Source organism: Varanus komodoensis, unplaced genomic scaffold (assembly GCF_004798865.1).
Source record: "Varanus komodoensis strain SLA01 unplaced genomic scaffold, ASM479886v1 scaffold28, whole genome shotgun sequence".
Lineage (NCBI taxonomy): Eukaryota > Metazoa > Chordata > Lepidosauria > Squamata > Varanidae > Varanus > Varanus komodoensis.
In genome coordinates this window covers 1,304,762-1,324,183 of record NW_025335727.1, presented here as the reverse complement: position 1 = coordinate 1,324,183, position 19,422 = coordinate 1,304,762, and positions in this window count along the sequence as shown.

Sequence of the window (19,422 nt, the reverse complement as noted above, 5' to 3'; positions counted from 1 at the left end):
CTAAAAATTTCTTTCTTTCTTTCTTCATTTTCTTCCTGTTTCCCTAGGATTGATTCCAGCTTGGATGTAGGAGCGATGCCTGCCCAGTGATCCTGTCATCTGGCCCACAATCAGGAAACAAAAGGTGTTGCGGAGATCATACAGGCAGGAGCGTCCAGTGAAGAGAGTGATCCAAAGTCTGTTGCTGCAGTGCATCTGCACATTACGAAAGGACGGCCTTGAGCATGGTTGTGTTCCAGGAGGAATTAGGTAACTGCCTTGACTTCCCAAACCATATGAAGCAAATGAACTGTCTTCTGTGGGAACCTGGGAATTACCTCTGGATCATCTAGCAGTCACTGAATCAGACCTAACCATCTCTCAGGAAGCCGCAAACCTCGCTGCTGCAGTGCTGTTTGGGAGGGTAGCAGTAAAAGAGCCATCATAAATTACCAACCCGAAGATCTCGGGGACAGAGATGGCTCCGTCTGAGCTTTGTTAATTGGCCTGGATGGGGTGTGGGCGGTTGGGAAAGGGCCTTCCCTTCACAAAGGGCTGGATGAACGTTCCTCTCTGGGAAAGTATTAAACAATTTGCCGCTAATTGTGATATCATCAGCAAATCTGAGCAGCTGTTCTTGCAGCCCAGAGCAGCAGTGGGCCAAAGCAAACATTACCCTGGGACCCGGTTGATGGAAAGCACTTTAGAAGACAGCTGGCCTCCTCTCAGGTTTCCAGGTCACTCCTTTCCAGCCGTATTGCTCAGGTTCAGCCCCCTTTTCACTTGGTTAAGGAGATTCCAGCTAACAAAAGCTAAAACCTTATCAGATCTGCAGTGCAACATGGAAAAGCACACTTGACTGTTGAAGATTTATATCAGAAATGGAACCTTCCCACACATTTCCAACTCTCCCTTCTCCTCTTCCTCTTCTTCCTCCTCTTCCTGCTAGGGACAGAGCAAAGTCAACCTTCCAGTCACACTCCATGAGACAGCTCGGTTCCATCTTCTTCACAATTTTCTATTGCACAGATTATGAAGCAGTCACAACGCATCTGCCATCCTGAGAGCCGAACTGCATGTTACATGAGCCACATAGCTGGGGGTTAGCTTGCTCTTTACTCTAGCATAAGCATGTGGCTTTGATTGAGAGTAGTCCCACCATGCGCTCAAAGGGGAAGGACTTGATTGCAGAACGGCATTGTGAGGTTTCCACCATGCCGGGATCAAATTCCTCAGGAAGATGGCCTGCCCCCATGCATCCAGAGAATGCCATGATTATTTCAGGATGCCTCAAAGCTCTGATGGAGAAGACCCTGATGCTGGGAACAATTGACGGCAAAAGAAGAAGGGGACGGCAGAGGATGAGGTGGCTGGATGGAGCCACTGGGGCAGTGGGTGTGGGCTTGGGTGGACTCCGAGGGACGGTGGAGGACAGGAGACCCTGGAGGAATGTTGTCCATGGGGTTGTGATGGGGTGGGCATGACTTTGCGACTAAACAACAATAAAGCTTTGAGAAACCCATCCCTTTAGAGTTCCAAACTTACTCCTGTGCTCAGCCCTCACTTAGAGAGCAAGCAAAACAGAGAGGGATTCAATGGGTGCTCATACAAGGCAACCTTCTTCCACAGCAGGTATATCACGAACAAAGGCTGCTGCATGTGATGCGGACCAGGGATGCCACTTGCTCCGTGGTCACCCAGGGCTCTATTCCTGATGAGAGCTGCATGGACCCTCATGGCTATGACGAAGTGGAATGAAGTCTGAGGAGCCCAGCTCAGGAGAACGGATGGGTTCCCAGCCTCAACACAGATTCTTCCACATCCCTAACATTATGACCGTAGAGTCGGAGGATGCTAGCTGTGAGGAAACTCGCATGCCAGCCCCACGGGAGGCTGTTAAAAACTTGGAGCTCTCCGTGGTGCTCCCATCCTTGCCTGCCTCCCTGACTAACTTGACTTTCCCAAAACCTTGGGAAACCTCCGACCCATAGTGGAACTTTACAATTATTTTGTGATGATGCCATGGAACCTGTCTCTCTTCCATCCATCAGACATCTTTCTCATGGTTGGCCCTGGCTTAAGAAGCAAACTGAGATTAAATCCACAAATGATCACGGAACGCCTGTTGCGCAATCCAACAACCTTCCCCTGCAGCATGTGCAGGACAAACAAGCCGTCCAAGTCCTGTGTGTGGAAGAAGGATGCCACTCATGCAGCATTCACACCACCTCAGTTCCTGGCAGATACCTGCACAAGGGTTTGGCACGCTTGGCACCAAGTTGGACTCAGGGCTGCCAGAAAGTGGGACAGAGTCCAGGCAGCCAAGCTGTGGGAAGCCAGCATTCCCACCCCAATGCAGATTTCTCACACATTGCTGCCTTGCACCCTGGGGGAACAAGCCCCCTAAATGGCCAAGCCCTTGCTGAGCCCGAGGCCAAACGCAACAGCACAGTGCTGAATCCAGTAACCTCCCAAAGCTGCAAACCTTAGAGACCAGGGAGATGTCCTACCATCCCAGGCCACATGTCCTGATCATCATTTGATCCATCTAGTCCACCCTTGTCCCAGTCCTGTGTCACAGCAAAGTGAAAAGGCCCAGGTGCCCAGCCTCCTCCTGACATAAGTTTTCCCTGCACTGTCTCGCAATGGCCCACTCACAGTCCAGCAAGAGCTGCACCACATGATTCAATTACTTGCATAGCTCTGTGCCCAGTTGGGGGGCAGCAGGTCCATGCGTGGTACTTTAAAGCGCTTCATTGTCAGCTAGACTAGTGCAGGGGCCTGTGATCCAGCACTCGTCACCGGATACAACAGGTATCCCGATCCTTGCTCGCTCTCAAGAATGAGATTCTGGACTGATGAATCCCAGGCAAAAGGCTGCGATCAAATAAGACGTGTCTTTTCTCTCTTGGTTTGTCAAATACCCAGGATTAAGCTTCAGCGTGGATAAGAAGCCTTTGTTCCCAGACACACACATGCACACACAGAGCCTTGCCTGGGAAGAGAAGGCATAACCTTGTTCCAACGTTCGCTACGGCCTTCCTGGCTCGTGGGTTTCCGAGTGACTGGCTACCCGGTTCGGTATGAAGAATGCTCACCTCACATGATGCGTGGCAGCTCCCTTAGATGCAGCCGGGGAATCGTGTTTACAGGAGCGAGCGCCAGTTCGGCAGGCAGAGCTTAAAAATAACCTGCCCATTTGTCAAGGTTATAAACAGAGGGCTGAACAAATTGCCTTCTGAGTTGATTAAAACGCTCGATGAAGCTCACTCCCCTATGACTGGGACTGGCCGAGAGAGGATTGCATTAATTGGAACTCTACAGTTCTCTTGCTTAATATGGCTTTGATGAGTCTCCCAATCTTGCCTCCCTCTAGACTCCTGTATCTAAAAGTGTTCAGGAACTGCAGGGAGTTGGGTTGAACCAGCCAGAGATCTGCTAGAACGCCCACCCCAGCCTTTGCCAACTCAGGGCTGGACTACAACTCCCATCACCAACCAGTTACTATGGTCAAAGATGGGAGTTGTACTCCAGCCCTGAGTTGGGAAAGGACCATACTAACTGGTTGATGATGGGAGTTGTAATCCATCACATAATGTCGGTGAAGGCTGGCCTGAACAAGAAGTTACTGTGCTTAATAGGTTCTAGATTCAAAGTGCAGGTCTTAACCTTTGGAGCCCTGAAAACAGCAAAACTTCTCACAGCAGCTTAAGGATTAACAAAGGCCTAAACTTTTCTGGACTAAAGCCCATTTCAATGGATCCTTGGTTAGCAGGCTTACAATTAAAAAAATGAAACCCAGACCATGTGCAGAAGGAGAATATTGCCAAAATAATTGACACCATGCATGGAGACAGTTCACTGGATTACATGGACCCTTAGATCTGATATTGTGTGGCTTTCCTTGGCCTCTTGCAGGGCATCAAAGTTGCTAATCTTTTAAGATCCAGACCTCACTTGGAGGGAAAAGTTCTCCAAGGTGTCTTCTGTTGATCTAGTGATCCTTGCTATTACCCGTCCTAGTTAAATAGAACATAATTGCTCTGGGATTTACTTATTTAAAATATTCACCTGCCGCCTTTATTAGCAGATCCCAAGGCAGCGTAAGACATTTATTAAAAGAACCATTGCAACAAAATACGAAGACAAAACAAAAACATTGAGTAAGCTCTGCACTGAAATCAGCCTGGGTAACTCTTTGGATGACTTTTTAGCTGGCACCAAAGTCCCATCCCATCGTGCTTCAGCAAGGAGAGATTTCCAAAAGCAAGCAAGCTGTTATTAACAATACTAAATTATATGCCACTGTCTACTGTCAAAACCAGACCAGCTTACAATTTGAGAAGGGGCAGAATTTCGTTTGCTTCAGTGTTGAAAAGCAACATGCTCACACTTGCAAAATTCCCATAAGCAAGAAAGAAAGAACTTGAGATGTTAAAAAAAAAAAAAACCAAGTGTGAGAAAAGCGGAAATGGACAGATTTGACCGTGAACTTTGAGTGCTTCGTTTTTAAGTCTGACTTGGAAACCTTGGGTATTCTGCTATGAGTGCAATGCAGCATTGCCATCTTTTCTCCAAGGGTCTCCTTTTATTGCATGCCAGGCAGGTCCCACAGATTCCTCCCCAGGAAAGCAGCTAGACCTATCAAACGTGACCAGTTTGGAAGGGTCACGCAGTTGGGTTTGTTAAAAATCCTTACCAAATTTCACAAATTTCTTCATAACCAGTGAGGAAAGAACTTGAGATGTTTAAATGAAGAGGGGAGAACGCAAAGCTGACAGAGTCCATTATTCATGTTGTTACGTGCCATCAAGTCCACCTATGTCAACTGTGTGAACGAAAGACCTACAAAAGGTCCATGACAGCTCCATTGAGTTAGAAGCGAAGGATTTCTTTATGGAGTTCATCCATCTCATATTTGGTGTTCCGTTCCATCTCCTGACAGCTATCCCTACTTACCAGAAAACATACCTTTAAAATAAACATGATGACAGATAAACTTTAGAACATCAGTAAGTCTTCAAAAGCTCAATAGAAGTTTGGATAAATACTAAAAGCAAAGGCAGTGGCATAATTAGTAAACACTGAAGGTACACTGGACAAAATCCATCTTTACCTTCTGCCTAAAGGAAATTAGAAAGGGACATTTTGGAGGTTGAAAGATGGCCTATGACTCCAATCAAATCAAGAGGAAATCTGAACAATCTCAGCTAGAGGCCTTCTCCAGAGCAGCTGCTAGGGGGAAAACCTGCATGAGGTGGATTTTCAATGGTCCAGCAGAGCATTCTATTTTTGGTGGTAATTATGTGCCTCTCAGGGGAGTTTACAGAAGGATCAAACAGGGTTGTGACAAAGCTCTGTGGAATCCATCCCTCTTCGGTTTGCAGACTTCCTGTCATGCTCAGACCTGCCTTAGAATTTTGCTTAGCCAAGAGAAATGCTCACGGAACTCCACTGCCCAACCTGGAACCTTTTTCTGCAGCAGATGCAGCGCAAACCAAGGTGCATGGAAGAAGGATGCCATTTGCACGGCAATGCATGAGGCACCTGTGTCTTCCTCTGTCTCAGTGTGTGTGTGTGTTGCTTTGAAAAGAAAGCAAAAATGGTACCAAGCAAAATGTGCCAGGTTGGAAATTCCAGATATAGGATGCCACAACAGGAAAGAACCTGTCTCTGGTTACTGCCCAACTTACTTCTGCGGGTGGAAGAATTCACAGTACAGCCTTTGGGATCAATTTTAATGCCTGAGCAAGCTGATGTGAGAGTAGGTGATCCTTAAGGAGGAATGGACAAATATGCCCGTTTCTCACAGCTTCCCATTCTTCCAATATTAAGTGCAGTTCATTCTAAAATTTTAACTGTATGCAAATCCATATGTGGTTTTGTGTGTATTTTTCCTAGTGCATACTTTTAAAGGCAATTTTGCATCATATACATATTTTGCAAACAATTTTTCTAATCTAATGCATTTTAATGCTGCATTCATGAATGCATTCATATTTATTTGTACCTTCTCCTAATATATGCATTGATATATGCACATTTTTAATTGTAGAGCTCCATGCTCCATTGCAAAATTATAAAAAGTCTGAACTTTGAAGGATAAGTAAGCTTTGGTCCATGCATTGTTCTGAAAGTGTGAAATGAGATAAGTTAGAATTAAAATGAGAACCAGACAAATTTCTTCCCTATCTTCATCCTCAAAATAGTATGATATTATGGTTATTATGTCACATGATCCTCATAAAAACAGTTATGTGTATCATCAGAAAGGGGTGTGATTTCCAAATATGAAAGAAACATCATCCAACAATCATTACTGGTTCAGCTGAAGTCAAAATGTATTGTCTTTTCCTGTCTTCTTGGAACACTAAAATAGCCTCCAATGGGCTACTCAATGAACCTTCCCTTTAAAAAAATGCATATCAGAGAAGTTTTGAGCAAAAGCAGAATTAACTGCAAAATCTCTCTTACAAATCCATCCAGCCTATGTAACCTGAAGAAGCACCATCATTTGGCCTCCAGTCTTCAAACCACAAAAAGACTTTCCACGAAATGCCTGTTTTTATAAACCACCCTTATCATCCACCCCCACCCCAAAATGGTCAGACATACGTGCTTTACTGCTTACATTTCAGAGGGACTAATTGGACGAGAAGACTTATTTGAGATATGGAACTCAAAGTAAAGAAATAGCTTCTTTTTGAATAGCTTGCCTCTTTGCGCCGTCCTATCTCCCTGGAACAGCTTGGTCTGAGAACCTTGGCTATGCTTTCTGGGCCTTCTGAAGAACTAGGGCATGATGTCACTGAATTCTTTTATAGTGCCTTAAAAATATTTTTTTTAATGGATATCATAGCTAAAACACAGCCATCCAACCCAATCCTCAGAGAGTTCTTTCAGGACCATAAAGCTTTTCATGAGGTCATGGAGAACCAATCTGTCCCCCGACCCCCTCTGGCAAAGGCTGGCTTTCTGGAGATCCCAGAATGTCACACAGCGCAGCTTCAAGAAAGACACTCCCTAAATCATTTGCTCTTTGATGACATTGGCAACACTCTGGGCTGGGTGATTCTTTCCACCCGTTCTTCCTCGGATACTGTATTCTTGGCTACGGCTCTGAATGGCTGGGTGTCTTCTCTCACTGAAGGGCTGTGAGGTTTTTGCAAAGCTGTCAACAAACTCCAAACAAATCCATCTTCCAAGTTCATTCACTCTGTGGAATGGATTCTCTCTCACAACCTTCCTGGAATCAGGGGTCACTGGCAAGCAGGGCCCAGACAAAATCTCAGTGCTGCAGGTGACTCCATCAACATTCAGCTCAGTGGTCACCTGGGCCTGCCCTCAGCTGCACCCGTATCATCTCGCAATGCTGCCAGGTTATCTTATCACAGGAGCCATGCGAGAGATGCACGCAGAGGTGCCCAGAGGGTAAGCCTGGGGTTCCCTTTAGTGGGGGTGCTGCCATCAAACAGGGCAGGTGGAAACAGGGCAGGGGCCCAAGCGCTGGGCTGGGGGCCTGGGAGAGAGGGTTGCTCAGGGCTCCGCAGAATCCACCCCTCCCCTGCTCAGCCCTGCCTTAGAAAGTGAGCCGAGCTGAGAGGAAGCCCTCAAACGTGCATGGCAAAGATGCACAGGCGACCCGCTTCCACGTCATGTGCAGTGCAATTGAAGGCTGCTGCGCATGACGTAGAAAAGCTGTCCATGGATCCTTGGCTGTGAAAAAGCATTCAGGAGTCCAGGGAGCCAAGCCTAGGAAACCCAATGGATCCCTACCGTCTGAAACAGGTTCCTCAACATCCCAGCCAGGTGACCCAGGTTCTAGTCCCCACTTGGCCGTGCAGGCCCCTCGCTCTCAGCCTAACCTACCTTGCAGGGTTGTTGGTATGAGGATAAAATGGAGTGGAGGAGAACCGTGTAAGCTATCCTGGGTTCCACACAAGAAGAAAAAGGGAGATATAAATGTAAGAGGGGGAGGGGGAGGAAGAGCGGGGAGCAGCCCCTGCTGGATTGTTGGCATCCTGGAAGTGGTCCATGGACGGTGAAGCTGGCCCTGGCCGGAGTCCTCAGGGCTTCCAGTTGGCTGCAGCCGAAGCCTTTAATGCCAGCACGCACATGAGGTCACCCACGCGCACGAACTCTGGGCACCTCCATGTGGTGCAGCTCCATCTGAGGGGAGTGCTAAAAGCAGCTGGGCAGGGCAGGATTTGAACAAGAAAGATACGCCCCCGCTGAGCACCCGTTGGCTGATGTCATGCGATGTAACTGGCTGGTGCCCTGTGATGTCATGCAGGTATTTATTTATTTAGGAAATTTATAGGCCGTCCATCACTGTCATCTCTGGATGGCTTACAAGTTCCTTCACACCTTTATCTGCACACCAATCCCCAAAGCCATTTGCTGGGCATTTTAAAATGTCTATGTTAAAAGCAAGCAAGCAAGCTTTCATGAATGAACATATTTATGAATAAACACACACAGACAGTGCTCTATTGCTTTTTAAGTGAGTACCCCGCCCCCCCCCCACAACGCCCTCACCCAACCACCTGAAGGATAGAGCAAGGCCTCAAATTCAATTTGCCAAAATGTCTGTCTGTCAAGAAGCAGGAGAATGCAGGTCTTGAAAGAAGAAACCATAATTCCTTTTGATTTGGTTTGGTTTGTTTTTTTTAACTCCACGTCTGCCTCCTCCTTTATTTTATTCAGATTCTTATCCTGCCTTATCCCAGAAGCCTCAGAGTGGCTTATAATGTAAAAACAAAATTCCAGCAGTGGGCGAGAGGGAATACGGACTTTCCATTTCATTACATTTTTGCAAAGATAGGAGAAACAAGAACAAATTTCTCTGGGAAATGAAGTCATGACGATGACGATGATTGTGCCTCAGACAGAAGGTGCTGTACAATAATTAGAAAGAGAGTGCCTTAGCAGCGGCCCGCCTCTTCCCTTCCCCGCTTTCTCTTTTAAGGCAACCATTAGGAAAGAGGAAAAGAGCAAAGCACATGCAGATCAGAAACTGAAGGCACTGAAGAAGAATGGTGTCAGCAAAGGTCTTTAAACACTTGCGGGAAGAGACATGTGATTTTTTTTTTAATTTTAGTTTATTTTTTGGCAGGGGGGGAAGCAAGTTCCATAAACAGGGGGAAAACAGGACTGAAAGTGAAGCAGATCTGAGAAGGAAAGAGCATAATCGGAGCACAGACATCAAGAAGGAAAGAGAAATAAGGGAAGCAGATAAAGGATAAAGAGATGAGTTGCACTGATATTCATAATGTGCTTATTATGACACAAAAGTGATTTTTTTCTTGGGCCTAAAGGGCTTTCTGAAAAACCCAAGGTCCCACACTTTCTAAATTTTATTGCATATGTTTGTTGCCTCTCTCGGAAGGCATGTGTTTATTTGTTAAAAATGGCAAGAGGGAAAGTGAGAGAGAGTTTTCAAGTGACACTGAATTAACAAATGCTCTGCTTAGGACTAATTTGTTCTGCTCATTTTTAAGAGATGCAAATGCTTTTTGAAAATCATGCTTGATTTGGAAATTTGTACTGTACCCTGTAAGGCCTATTGTGACCTTTCAGGTGCTCTGGAAGTCCTTTAGCAAACAAACACACAAGCAAGCAAGCAAGCTCTTCTTTTGGGACCAACTAGCTAAGCACATTTTGACATTTGCGTTCTGTAGCCAGAAGCTGTTTGGTATCCATTATATTTTGCACAGTGTTGATACTTTCCATTGACCCTTTTGTGGTAATGGTGCCAATTTATATTGGAAGGCAAGTGTGTTTCGGGTTGATTTGCTGTCCAATACGAGGTCAAATTCCAACAGGGCCTCCAGAAGCATGGCTTGTTGCGATGCTTCCTGCTGGTGCTGAACTGCTGCAAAGGGCCCCTCTCAGCCGCAAACACACGGTCAGATGCAGCTTCCAAAGGGGTCCCCGTGTTGTCTGTTGCCTTTGCGCAGAAAAGATGCTAGGCTCATTCAGAAAGTGGAAAAGGAACAGCTTTTGCCAAGCAACTCTGAGTGCACCAGCCGCATCATCCTCAGGCAGTCTGGTGCTGAGCTCTCTGAGGTTGGGGTTGCTTTACAGTCCCAAACTTTGGCTTCCAAAGGCTCTTGACATTATTTCAAGGCAAAGATGGATGGTTCAAACAGAGTAGACTAGGAAGGTGCACCAGGTAAGGCTTGGGAGTTACCAGGGGCAGCAGATCCGAGAACCGCAACATTTTGGAAAGGTAGGTTTAAGCACCAAATATTTCTTTTCACTTTCTCATAGTTTAGCAGGGGAAAAGAGCCCACATTCCTCTCCAGTTACACAGATATGAGACTTCGATTACCCGAGAATGCACTTTTGGTTGTGGAATGACCAGTTCAGCCTCCTCTTAAGTCCTCAGGGGCTGACCGGGGACCGAGGTATCTTGGCCCTGGCTCGCTTGGGGCTCTGAATGTCAGCAGCAAAGCCTTCAATGGGGCTCAGCAGCTAATAGGCAGCCAGTGCACTTCCTGAACGCCTGGATAATATCCAGGCACTCAGTGCTCCACTGAAATCCGAACGGCTGCATTTTGCTCTCGCTGCAGCTTCTCCGCCAGGCAGAAGAGCAGCCCTTGCCGAGTGCGCTCGTCCTGGCAAGATTTCCAGGCACGCATAGAAGCTCCCTGTTTTGGTGGGACTGCTAGCCCCGAGTCTGAGGATGATGGGGAGTTGGCTGACCTAGACAGGCCCGGGAGCCCAAACTCCGATCACAGAATTGCTGCCTCCACCTGCAGTTTCTCAGTGCCCGTCTGTGCCTGCTCAAGATGAGATGCTTTCAAGGAAAGCCACGGGGCCCGGTCCTGCCCCCAGTGGGAAAGCAGAAGAAGACCCTGAGGGGGCGGATTTGGAGATGGGCAGCCTCTCAGAGGGAGAACTCCAGCCTCCCAAGGAGGTGGGCCCAAAGGCCCATTGTCACAGCCACAGGGTAGCCCAGCTGGGGGCTCAGAGTGCAGATCGCAGGCCCACCCAGTTCCAGAGTGCCCCTCCGCCCGGAAACAGGCCCTGAAGGGCTCATAAGCAAAGCTTTGGGTAAAGGGGGCAGAGAGGGCTCAACACCTCGTTTTGTGTGTTCTCAGAGACTTGTTTATGCGTAGCAACTTCTGTGTAGAATAAAGACCCTTACAAGAAGTGCCGGAGAGCCTGTCCTGCTGGGGAGGGAACATCTTGCTCCGACAGCCCTATAAAGAGCCCACTGCAGTGGTCGAACTGTGGTTGTACCTATCCAGGAATGGGCGCAGTTGTCACGCCAGCCGAGGCAGGTAGGAGGTGTCCCAAGCCACCACAGTCTCCAGGAGCACCCACACCCCAGGCTCCTTCAGAGGGAGAGCACCCCCCTCCAGAAGAAAAGAACAGCCCAGTCCCCAGTCCAGAGTTGTCTGTGCATTCGCCTTCATTAACCGTTGTGACTCCAGGAAGACCCCAAAGTCCAAAGCTACCTTGGACGGAGCTGCAAGATATTCAGCGATCACGGGCCACACTGTGTTCAGGGGAATCATGCGGTTCAGCTCTTGCTGTACCACCTCGATTGCAGGTGGGGGAATCTCTTGTTTGAGCGCTGCTCTTTGTGGAGGGAAGGCAAACCCCTGCACATGAAAGTCAGTATGTCAAGGAAAGGCTAGGCTAGAATTCTTCCTTTGGGTTGGCTTTCTGTCTGGAGAGTTTACACACACACACACAGTGCAGCTTTTAAATTTGTGAAGTCTGAAGCTATACAGCCCAAAAAGGGCTGCATCATGTGATTCTGCTGACCGTACAGGTAAGAGCCTACGTTGAGTTCAGCTGTGCACACTTATCTTTAGGTCAAGAGACAAAATCACAAAGTTTCGTTCCATGTGCATAAGCGTGTAAGACCGTGTGCAGTTTTGAGTGATAGCAGCTGCTCCTCCAGTTGGATTAAGGCCAGAAAACTCCGATCCTGCAATCAGCATAAATTCTGGACAAAGCTGGGGTCAGGTTATAGGCCAGGGAAAAGGAAGCAAAACTTATTAGCCCTAGTCCTCGGTGCTGCAACCTGCAACTGTTTGCATCTATCTCAAGCTGCTTCAAAGCGAGCCAAAGCATTCTCGCACTCACGGCGTGAGCCTTCCAGTTCACATTAACCAGTGGGACATGCTGCTTTTCCCAAAATGTGGACTTATAGAACTCCGGGGAGGGTCAACAGAGCAGGCAGAGAATCTTCAAGGTGGGAAAGACTCAGGAGTGGCTGGTTCGGTGCCGGAAGAGATGCTCTGGCTGGGGTGTGCTAATGCCAAGGGTACCCTAGCACATGCCTGCCAGTGTCCGCATCCCCACAGCGATGGTGCCGGCACCGCACAAGGTCCCCTGGCCCTGCTTGTCTGTGTCACTCGCGGATTTCTCCTCTGACTGGCGTCTCATTAGCAGCCAGAGGCCCTGCCTGCTGACATCAGCACTCATTCCAACGGTTTTAAGGGATATATTCCGAGGGTGTGAAGAACAAGTCAGTAAATTTCAGGAAACTCTGCTCCAGGGTTTTACGAGCCGGAATGGAGTTGATAAGCAGCAGTTGTATGTCAGAACTCTCCTAGGGTTGGCTGCCAGTGCGCCCCAGACAATGCACACAGTCGCCTCGCTCCGAAGGGCTGCTCGGCGGCCCCTTTGCACGCCCGGCCTGCTTCCGTCTGTCCTGGGGACTCGGCCAAGCGGAAATGCATCTCCGGGGCCCCAAAGCTGACGGAGCGATGCAGATGGGCAGGTGGCACACACACGGGCTGCCCGAGGAAGTGATCTCTCCGGAGGACCACGGGCCGGTCAGGGTGAAGCAGGAGGAGACGCCGAACCTCACCGTGAGACGGCTGTGATGTGCTCTGCACGGGGCCACCCTGGGCCTGGGGCAGAAGGCGCAGCCAGCGCACGGTGGGGAGGGAGTGAGGAATCCCGTTGGGGAGGTGAAATCTACAGAATTTCCCCCGCTGTTCTCCAGACTCCAGCCCACTGTCTCTCTGCCCTAAGTCCACCTAAAACCAAACCTCCTCCTCCATCGTCATCATCATCCATCCTCCTCCTCCTCCTCCTCCTCATCATCATCTCATTCTACTTCTGTGCCACCCCATAACCCGAGTTCTCCACACAGCTTACAAATGCTGAAACCAACAAATCAATACAATCAAGAAAACAGATAAAATCAATAACATTAGTAAATTGTGGCAAAAAACTCATAATAGAAATTATATAAAACCATGCACAGCAGGACTAAATACAACCAGATAAATTAACAACCAAAATTAAATAAATAAAAACATCATGCAATTTAAATTGAGCAAAAACTTGTTGGAACAAAAAAACAAGCTTTTTTTTTTTTCTCGGTGTCTAAAAGAGTAAAGTTGACACCAGTTGTATGTCCCCGGGGTGCAAATTCCAGAGATTGGGTGCCACTATGGAAAATGCCCACCTCCTAGCCCTGCGGGGGGGGGGGAGGAGTATTTGAAGGACTTCGGGGGAAGATCTAAGTGGACAGGAAGGTTTATATGGAGAGAGGCTAGCCTGCCTCCTCGCATGCCATATTGGCCTGCAGAATCAAGCTCTCATCAGCTCCAAAAGCAGCTGCTCGGTGGGCTGCCAAGCGCTGATGCTTCTGAAAGCCGGATGCAGAAGGACAAGTCTCCTAATGCATCCCGATCCAGCCAGACTGGCTCTGCCAGGCTGCCGACAGCAGCAGTGTGGTGTGGAGGAAACTCTGGCTGGTCCCCCACAGGGGGCCGTGTGTGGCTTTGCTCGTGCCGATGCACCTGCCACGCACGGAGGCTCTGGGTTGCACAGCCTTCATTCTGCGAGGGTTCACAGGCCTCCTCAAGGCTCAGCAAACTCCCCGAGACCAGGCTGAGATGAGAGGAAGCCCTCCAGGGCTAGAGGAACAAATTCCAGCGAGTTTCATGCCAACCCTAGCGCCGTGTGTTCTTCTTTCTCTCCATTACGTCTCTCTCGTTAGTCCTGTAGCCTCTCCTACCTGGAAAAAACCCCCCTGGGATGAATTGCCTAAGGAGGTTTCATCCAGGCTTGAATGGAAGTGCAAGACGCTGGAGATGATCCTGGCTTCCTGATGTACAACGAAAGATTGGACACTGACGCAAGATCCGCAGCCCTCTCATAAGGAAGGAAGCACAAGGGTGCTGAATGCGACCCACAAAGATTGCTCTGAAATTTTCTTCAGCTCTGAAATTTTCTTCAGCTCTGAAATTCTTGCTGAAAGCCATTTCCTTTCCCATCAAGTTAGGAAAGGAAAAGAGTCAGGAAAATAATGTGAAAGAAATATTCAGCACAGCACTTCTTTTCGTCACTCCATGTTTTGAAAGTTGCATTTTCCAGTTGGGATTTTCTCCTGTTTTGGGTAGGGAGCGGCTCATTTTGAGGTGCTCTTCATAGCCATATGTTTATTGGGCACTCTGCCCAAGCAGCTTTTGAGTACTGTGGTCCTTGTTCCCCTTTTGGGGTTTTGTATCACGGATAGATGTCTTTAACTTGGGTTTAGGCAAAAGTCCAGGCCAGGAAAAGCAGGGAATGGATAGTCATTCCAAAGACCAAGTTGGTAGGAAAAATGTTCCAAAGTACTCCAAGAACTCAGTTGGTAAGACAGCTTTGCACAACCATCTCTCCTAAGTGAAAGAGAGGTAGAGATGAATGTTTTAATAGTAATCGGTACAATGGCTGGAATATTCTGTTGATAGTGAAACCGGTTCTTTTTTTCCTGTTAACTTTGCAGAAAGCATGGAAGGGAACCTTCCTGGCTAATAGGGCAAGATACAACCCCAATAAAAAATTAAACAAAGGAAGACCAGAAGACACCTTTCTCTATTGGTGGTTCTAATGACTACAAGACAGAGGAAGAGAGGGAGGGAAAAACGGATTTGGCATGCATTGCTTATCCATATCTCACACTGTAGTAACATGTGTATGAGAAGAGCAAAAACACAGGTCAGCTGTCACATAATAAGGGCAAAGAACTAAAAACTTTTTTAACAAGTGGACATGTACTGAAAAGTTTTTCTAGGAGCTGTGAAGAAAGAACAATGAGTTAGTATCTGTTTTGTACAAAAACATTTACTGAAGGCATTGCCCATTTCCTATGTAAGAATGGGGATGCCTTGGATTTCCTCTTTCCAAATGGAGTTTCTCTGGAGGCCACAAAGAGCTTTGTAAAGCCCCCATAGCACCTGCTTCTGCTTTAATATTATCAAGTTTCCAGTCCCGAAGATTTGCTGTGCAGGTTCCTAATGGCACAGATGGGAGAGTCAGGAGTGTTTTGGTTTACCATATGCTGCCAAACCTGTTTCTTAATTATATCTTTTACCAAGGTTTATATCAACTCCCCTGCTAAGAATCATATAGAGGGTATGCAGCAATTTAAAACAAGAAAATGTCACAACCATAAAAGCAAGAATATTAAAAACAGTAAAACTGTTTGAAAGTATGTTTTAAAAGGCTAAATGGAAAAGATGCATGGAAAAAGAAATGGAAGGCTAAAAGGAAGAAAAAAAGGCATGCAAGACTGAGGATATTAGGGGATAGCGTGCTGTACATTTGTGTATTCAAGAAAATAATATTAAAATGCTTTTGACTAAGGGAAAATGCTTGTACATACTATGCAAAATTGTGCACAAAATGGATGTACATTTTGGGGAAGATCTCTCTCACTCTCTCTCTACACACATGTCACACACACACATATGATGTGGAAACATGACAAACCAAACTTAAGATCAGAAAACTGAGAAACTCAGAGAAAGTAAACTTGACAGATTCATCCTGGATGAAATGGCAAGAGAAGCCCCAGCATCTTCGAGCCAGGCAAAGATGCCGGCATGTCTCAGCACACCATTGCTGTGCTTGCGGAGGTATGTCTCACAGCCAGTTTGCCTAAATTCACCAAAAGTCAGTTTGTTTTAGCTTGCCAACCTGGTTTTCAGTTTGATCGAACAGGAAGCATGTACATGTCAGTCAAATGGGAAGTGTGTATTCCTGTGCACAAGGAAACTGTACCTCTGATACATGCGTGCATGCACTAACCGTTCATTCCAAGGTGCTCCTTTTTAAAAATTCAGAAACTTGTGAGCATTTCACGGCAAACACTGCTCCTGCTCACAATACGTTGTGCTACCTGAGGCCTAGGAGAAGATGTCCCCTCCCATTCCACATGGAAAAGCCAGCCGGAGTGGCAGCTGACTCTTCCTTCAATGCTGGTGATGCTTGGTGTCCTCAACCACATCTGTAGGAAGCAAGCTAACTTAGGGGGCGGCCAAGCAGCCCCATCGTTCTCTGCTGGGGGGATCTCTGTCCCAAAGCCTCACTGCCACCTCCCACCACTGCCACCTCCCACCTGAAGCAGCCTTTGCCTCATGGTTGGGCTGGCACTCCACTTGTCTCTCCTTACCATTCCCCTTTGGGGGATGCTGTCGCCGTCCCGCGCCGTCAAGTTCTCTCGGGCTTTGGCGACCCTCCGAAAGAGGGTCCTCCAAAACACGCTGTCCTGGATATAATATTGAACTAGAAATGTGGCAAAAGCTGTGGGAGAGAAATATCAAGGTAACATTAGCAACTTCGTATAAAGAAAGCTTGTATAAAATGCGTTACAGGTGGTATCTGTCGCCAAATAGATTAGCCAAGATGTTTCCAAAGACGTCAAATGGATGTTGGATATGTAAACATAAATTGGGTATTTTTTATTATATATGGTAGAGGAAGTGGTACAAAATGCTTAGTTTTTAAACCTGAAGTTTCTTTTTTATTAGGCATTATACTGGAGGACATTAGTAAATAAGAAATGTATCTGATTTCATATGTAATCACTGCAGTGAGGATTGTATTTTCTTAACACTGGAAAAGTGAAGAACTACCCACCGATGAATTGATTAAAAGATCCTGGACTGTGCAGAAATGGATAGACTGAATTTATCATTGAAGGAGAAAGAAGACACTGACTTCTGTCAAACTTGGGAATCTTTTTATTATTGGCTAGAGAAACAGGACTTCACATAGACTTAAATATGTGTTTAAGTTATTATAGATGGAAAGGGAAAGGTGTGGCGGCTGACCCAGCGGGCTCGATGTCTTTTGATGATGGATGTTGTTTGTAGTTTTCTTTTTGTTTCTGTGTAATTTCTCAAATAAAACTTGTTACAAAAAACAAAACAAAACGCGCTGTCCTGGACAGCCCTGCTCAGCTCTTGCCAGTTCCGGCAGTGGCTTCCTTATGGAGACGGTCCCTCTTCCTGGTGGCCTTCGTCTCCTTCTGCCTTTGGCTTTCCGTCATGTTGTTCTTTGCTTCAGTGAGTCTTGCCTTCTCATAGGAAATGCGAACATATCCTGCAAGAAAGCCTGAGGGGCTTTTCCTCCCTTTGATGCCCGGGCAGTAGAGAAAGGGGAGTGAGAATCCCGCACTCATCCCCACACCCCCATCGCATAGTCCAAAATGCACCCTGTTATCACCGCAGCCCTTCTCCGAAATCTTAACATTAGCCTGTGCAGGTGCTTCCCTTCAAAACAGGGCTGCAAAAACCCTCTTTCAGCTCAAGGGCTGGACTGCACCAAGGGGATGCTACCAAGGATGCAGAAGAAAGGGGTGCAGCAAAAGTACCGCTCCAAATACCAGCACATCTTAGCTGAATGCCTTTGATTGCAGGAAGTAATTCTTGGGAAGGCACCTCCATCTTTCAGAATGCAAGGAAAAAACTGCACCATCCAGCAAACCAGGGTGAGCTGGGTGGGGTCTTCTAGGGCTGCCTGGAAAGCCCAGTGGGGCAGATTTCTCCCCCGGAACCTGGGATTCCGCACCCTTGCTTTCAAAGAGGGCTGGGCACCGAAGCCAAAGGAAACTGCCTTTCGCTTCCCTGGAAGCCCCAGGAGCCTCAAACCGAAACCCAGCACAAGGAATGATTCCCCCCAGAGTCTGCCTGTCGCTATGGCTCCCCGCTTCTCCGGCACTGCTCTGTGGCCTGCCATGTCCTTCCCCAGCCCCGGCGACCCCCGCTGCCTCTTTCGACAGCGGCGGGAGCTCAGCTTGCAGCAGCCTGGCATCTGTTTTCAATCCAATATAGCGGAACAGTGCTGTTTTTGTGAGGCTCCGTTTGCTCACTGCTGGGAAAGGGTGGCTTTTAAACAATTAATTTCAGCCTCCTGTCCCTCGGAGACTCACTGGCTTTCTGACACTGCTGACGGCAGAGGCAGAGCACACACTGGGCCCGTATGGATCTGCACCTCCCCATGGTGGGGATTAGTCCACGCTCCAATATGTCCATCACCAGCTGGTCCTCCTCATCCTTTAGCTGCATCCATCTTGGACGTGTCTGTCTGCGGCATGCGGCATTTACAACCAATCCTTAGTTCAGCCAGTTCACTGTGGAGGAGATTCCATGTCCCCCCATTGCCTTAAAACCCCAGAGGCATTCCACTATATCGCAGCTGACTGTGGGAGAACGCCCTGCGCTTCTCCTGGTATTATGAGAGCCAGTGTGGAGTCGTGGTTAAGAGCGTGCGACTGGGACTCAGGCGATCCGGGTTCGAGTCCCCGCTCAGCCACGGAGCCAACTGGGTGGCTTTGGGCCAGTCACAGACTCTCAGCCCAACCTACCTCACAGGGTTGTTGTTGTTGTGGGGATAAGACGGAGGAGGAGAGATGATGTAAGCTGCCTTGAGCCCTTTGTAGGAAAAAGGCAGGATATAAATTGAAAAATAAATAAATAAATAAATACAATCTTGTAAGAGGTCAAGCACAAAAGACCAAAGTTGCGAGCATTCAGCAGCCTGCCAGGATTCTGCAGGCACAGTGACCTGGTGGGTGGAGCAAAATGCAACCTGCTGAAAACACGAATGTTCGTGGAAAATGTTCCTGTGCAGAGGGCAAGAGTTTTCCCTCCCTGCAGCTTTGGAAGTAGCAGGAAGTTTCAGGGACAAATGCACACATCATGCAGCGGAAACAGAAAAGCAGCCCAATGATCAGGGCAAAATCACTTCTCCAAGGAGAAGCACCCACAGTCTTTGCTCTCCATGCCATCTTTCCAGCCAGCTGCAGAACAAGCCTGTTTCTTGCTCCCTGGCTGAAATACTTCGTGGCAGATGGAGTGTGGGATGAAACTTACTTGCTAGGTGTCACCGCCATCAAAGACCACCATCCAAGCACCTTCAGGAAGCAAGCTGTAAAAGGCCTCTGCAGAAGGTCATTCTGCATGTCTGAATGTGTGCCTACTGAGGAACCAACCTGGCAGTTCTAATTCCAGGGACTGAGACTCACATCACAGCCTGCTTTAAATGCAAAGTTCCCCTTGCATCAATCCATGATCCACCTCCCCCCCCCCTCATGAATCCTTCTCCCTCAACTCTGAGGCAAGTGCCCAAAGCTCCATTCTGGATTGGGACCACCAGGGGAGGTTTAAAGGTTTTCCCCAGCTACCTGCTTTCTCATCT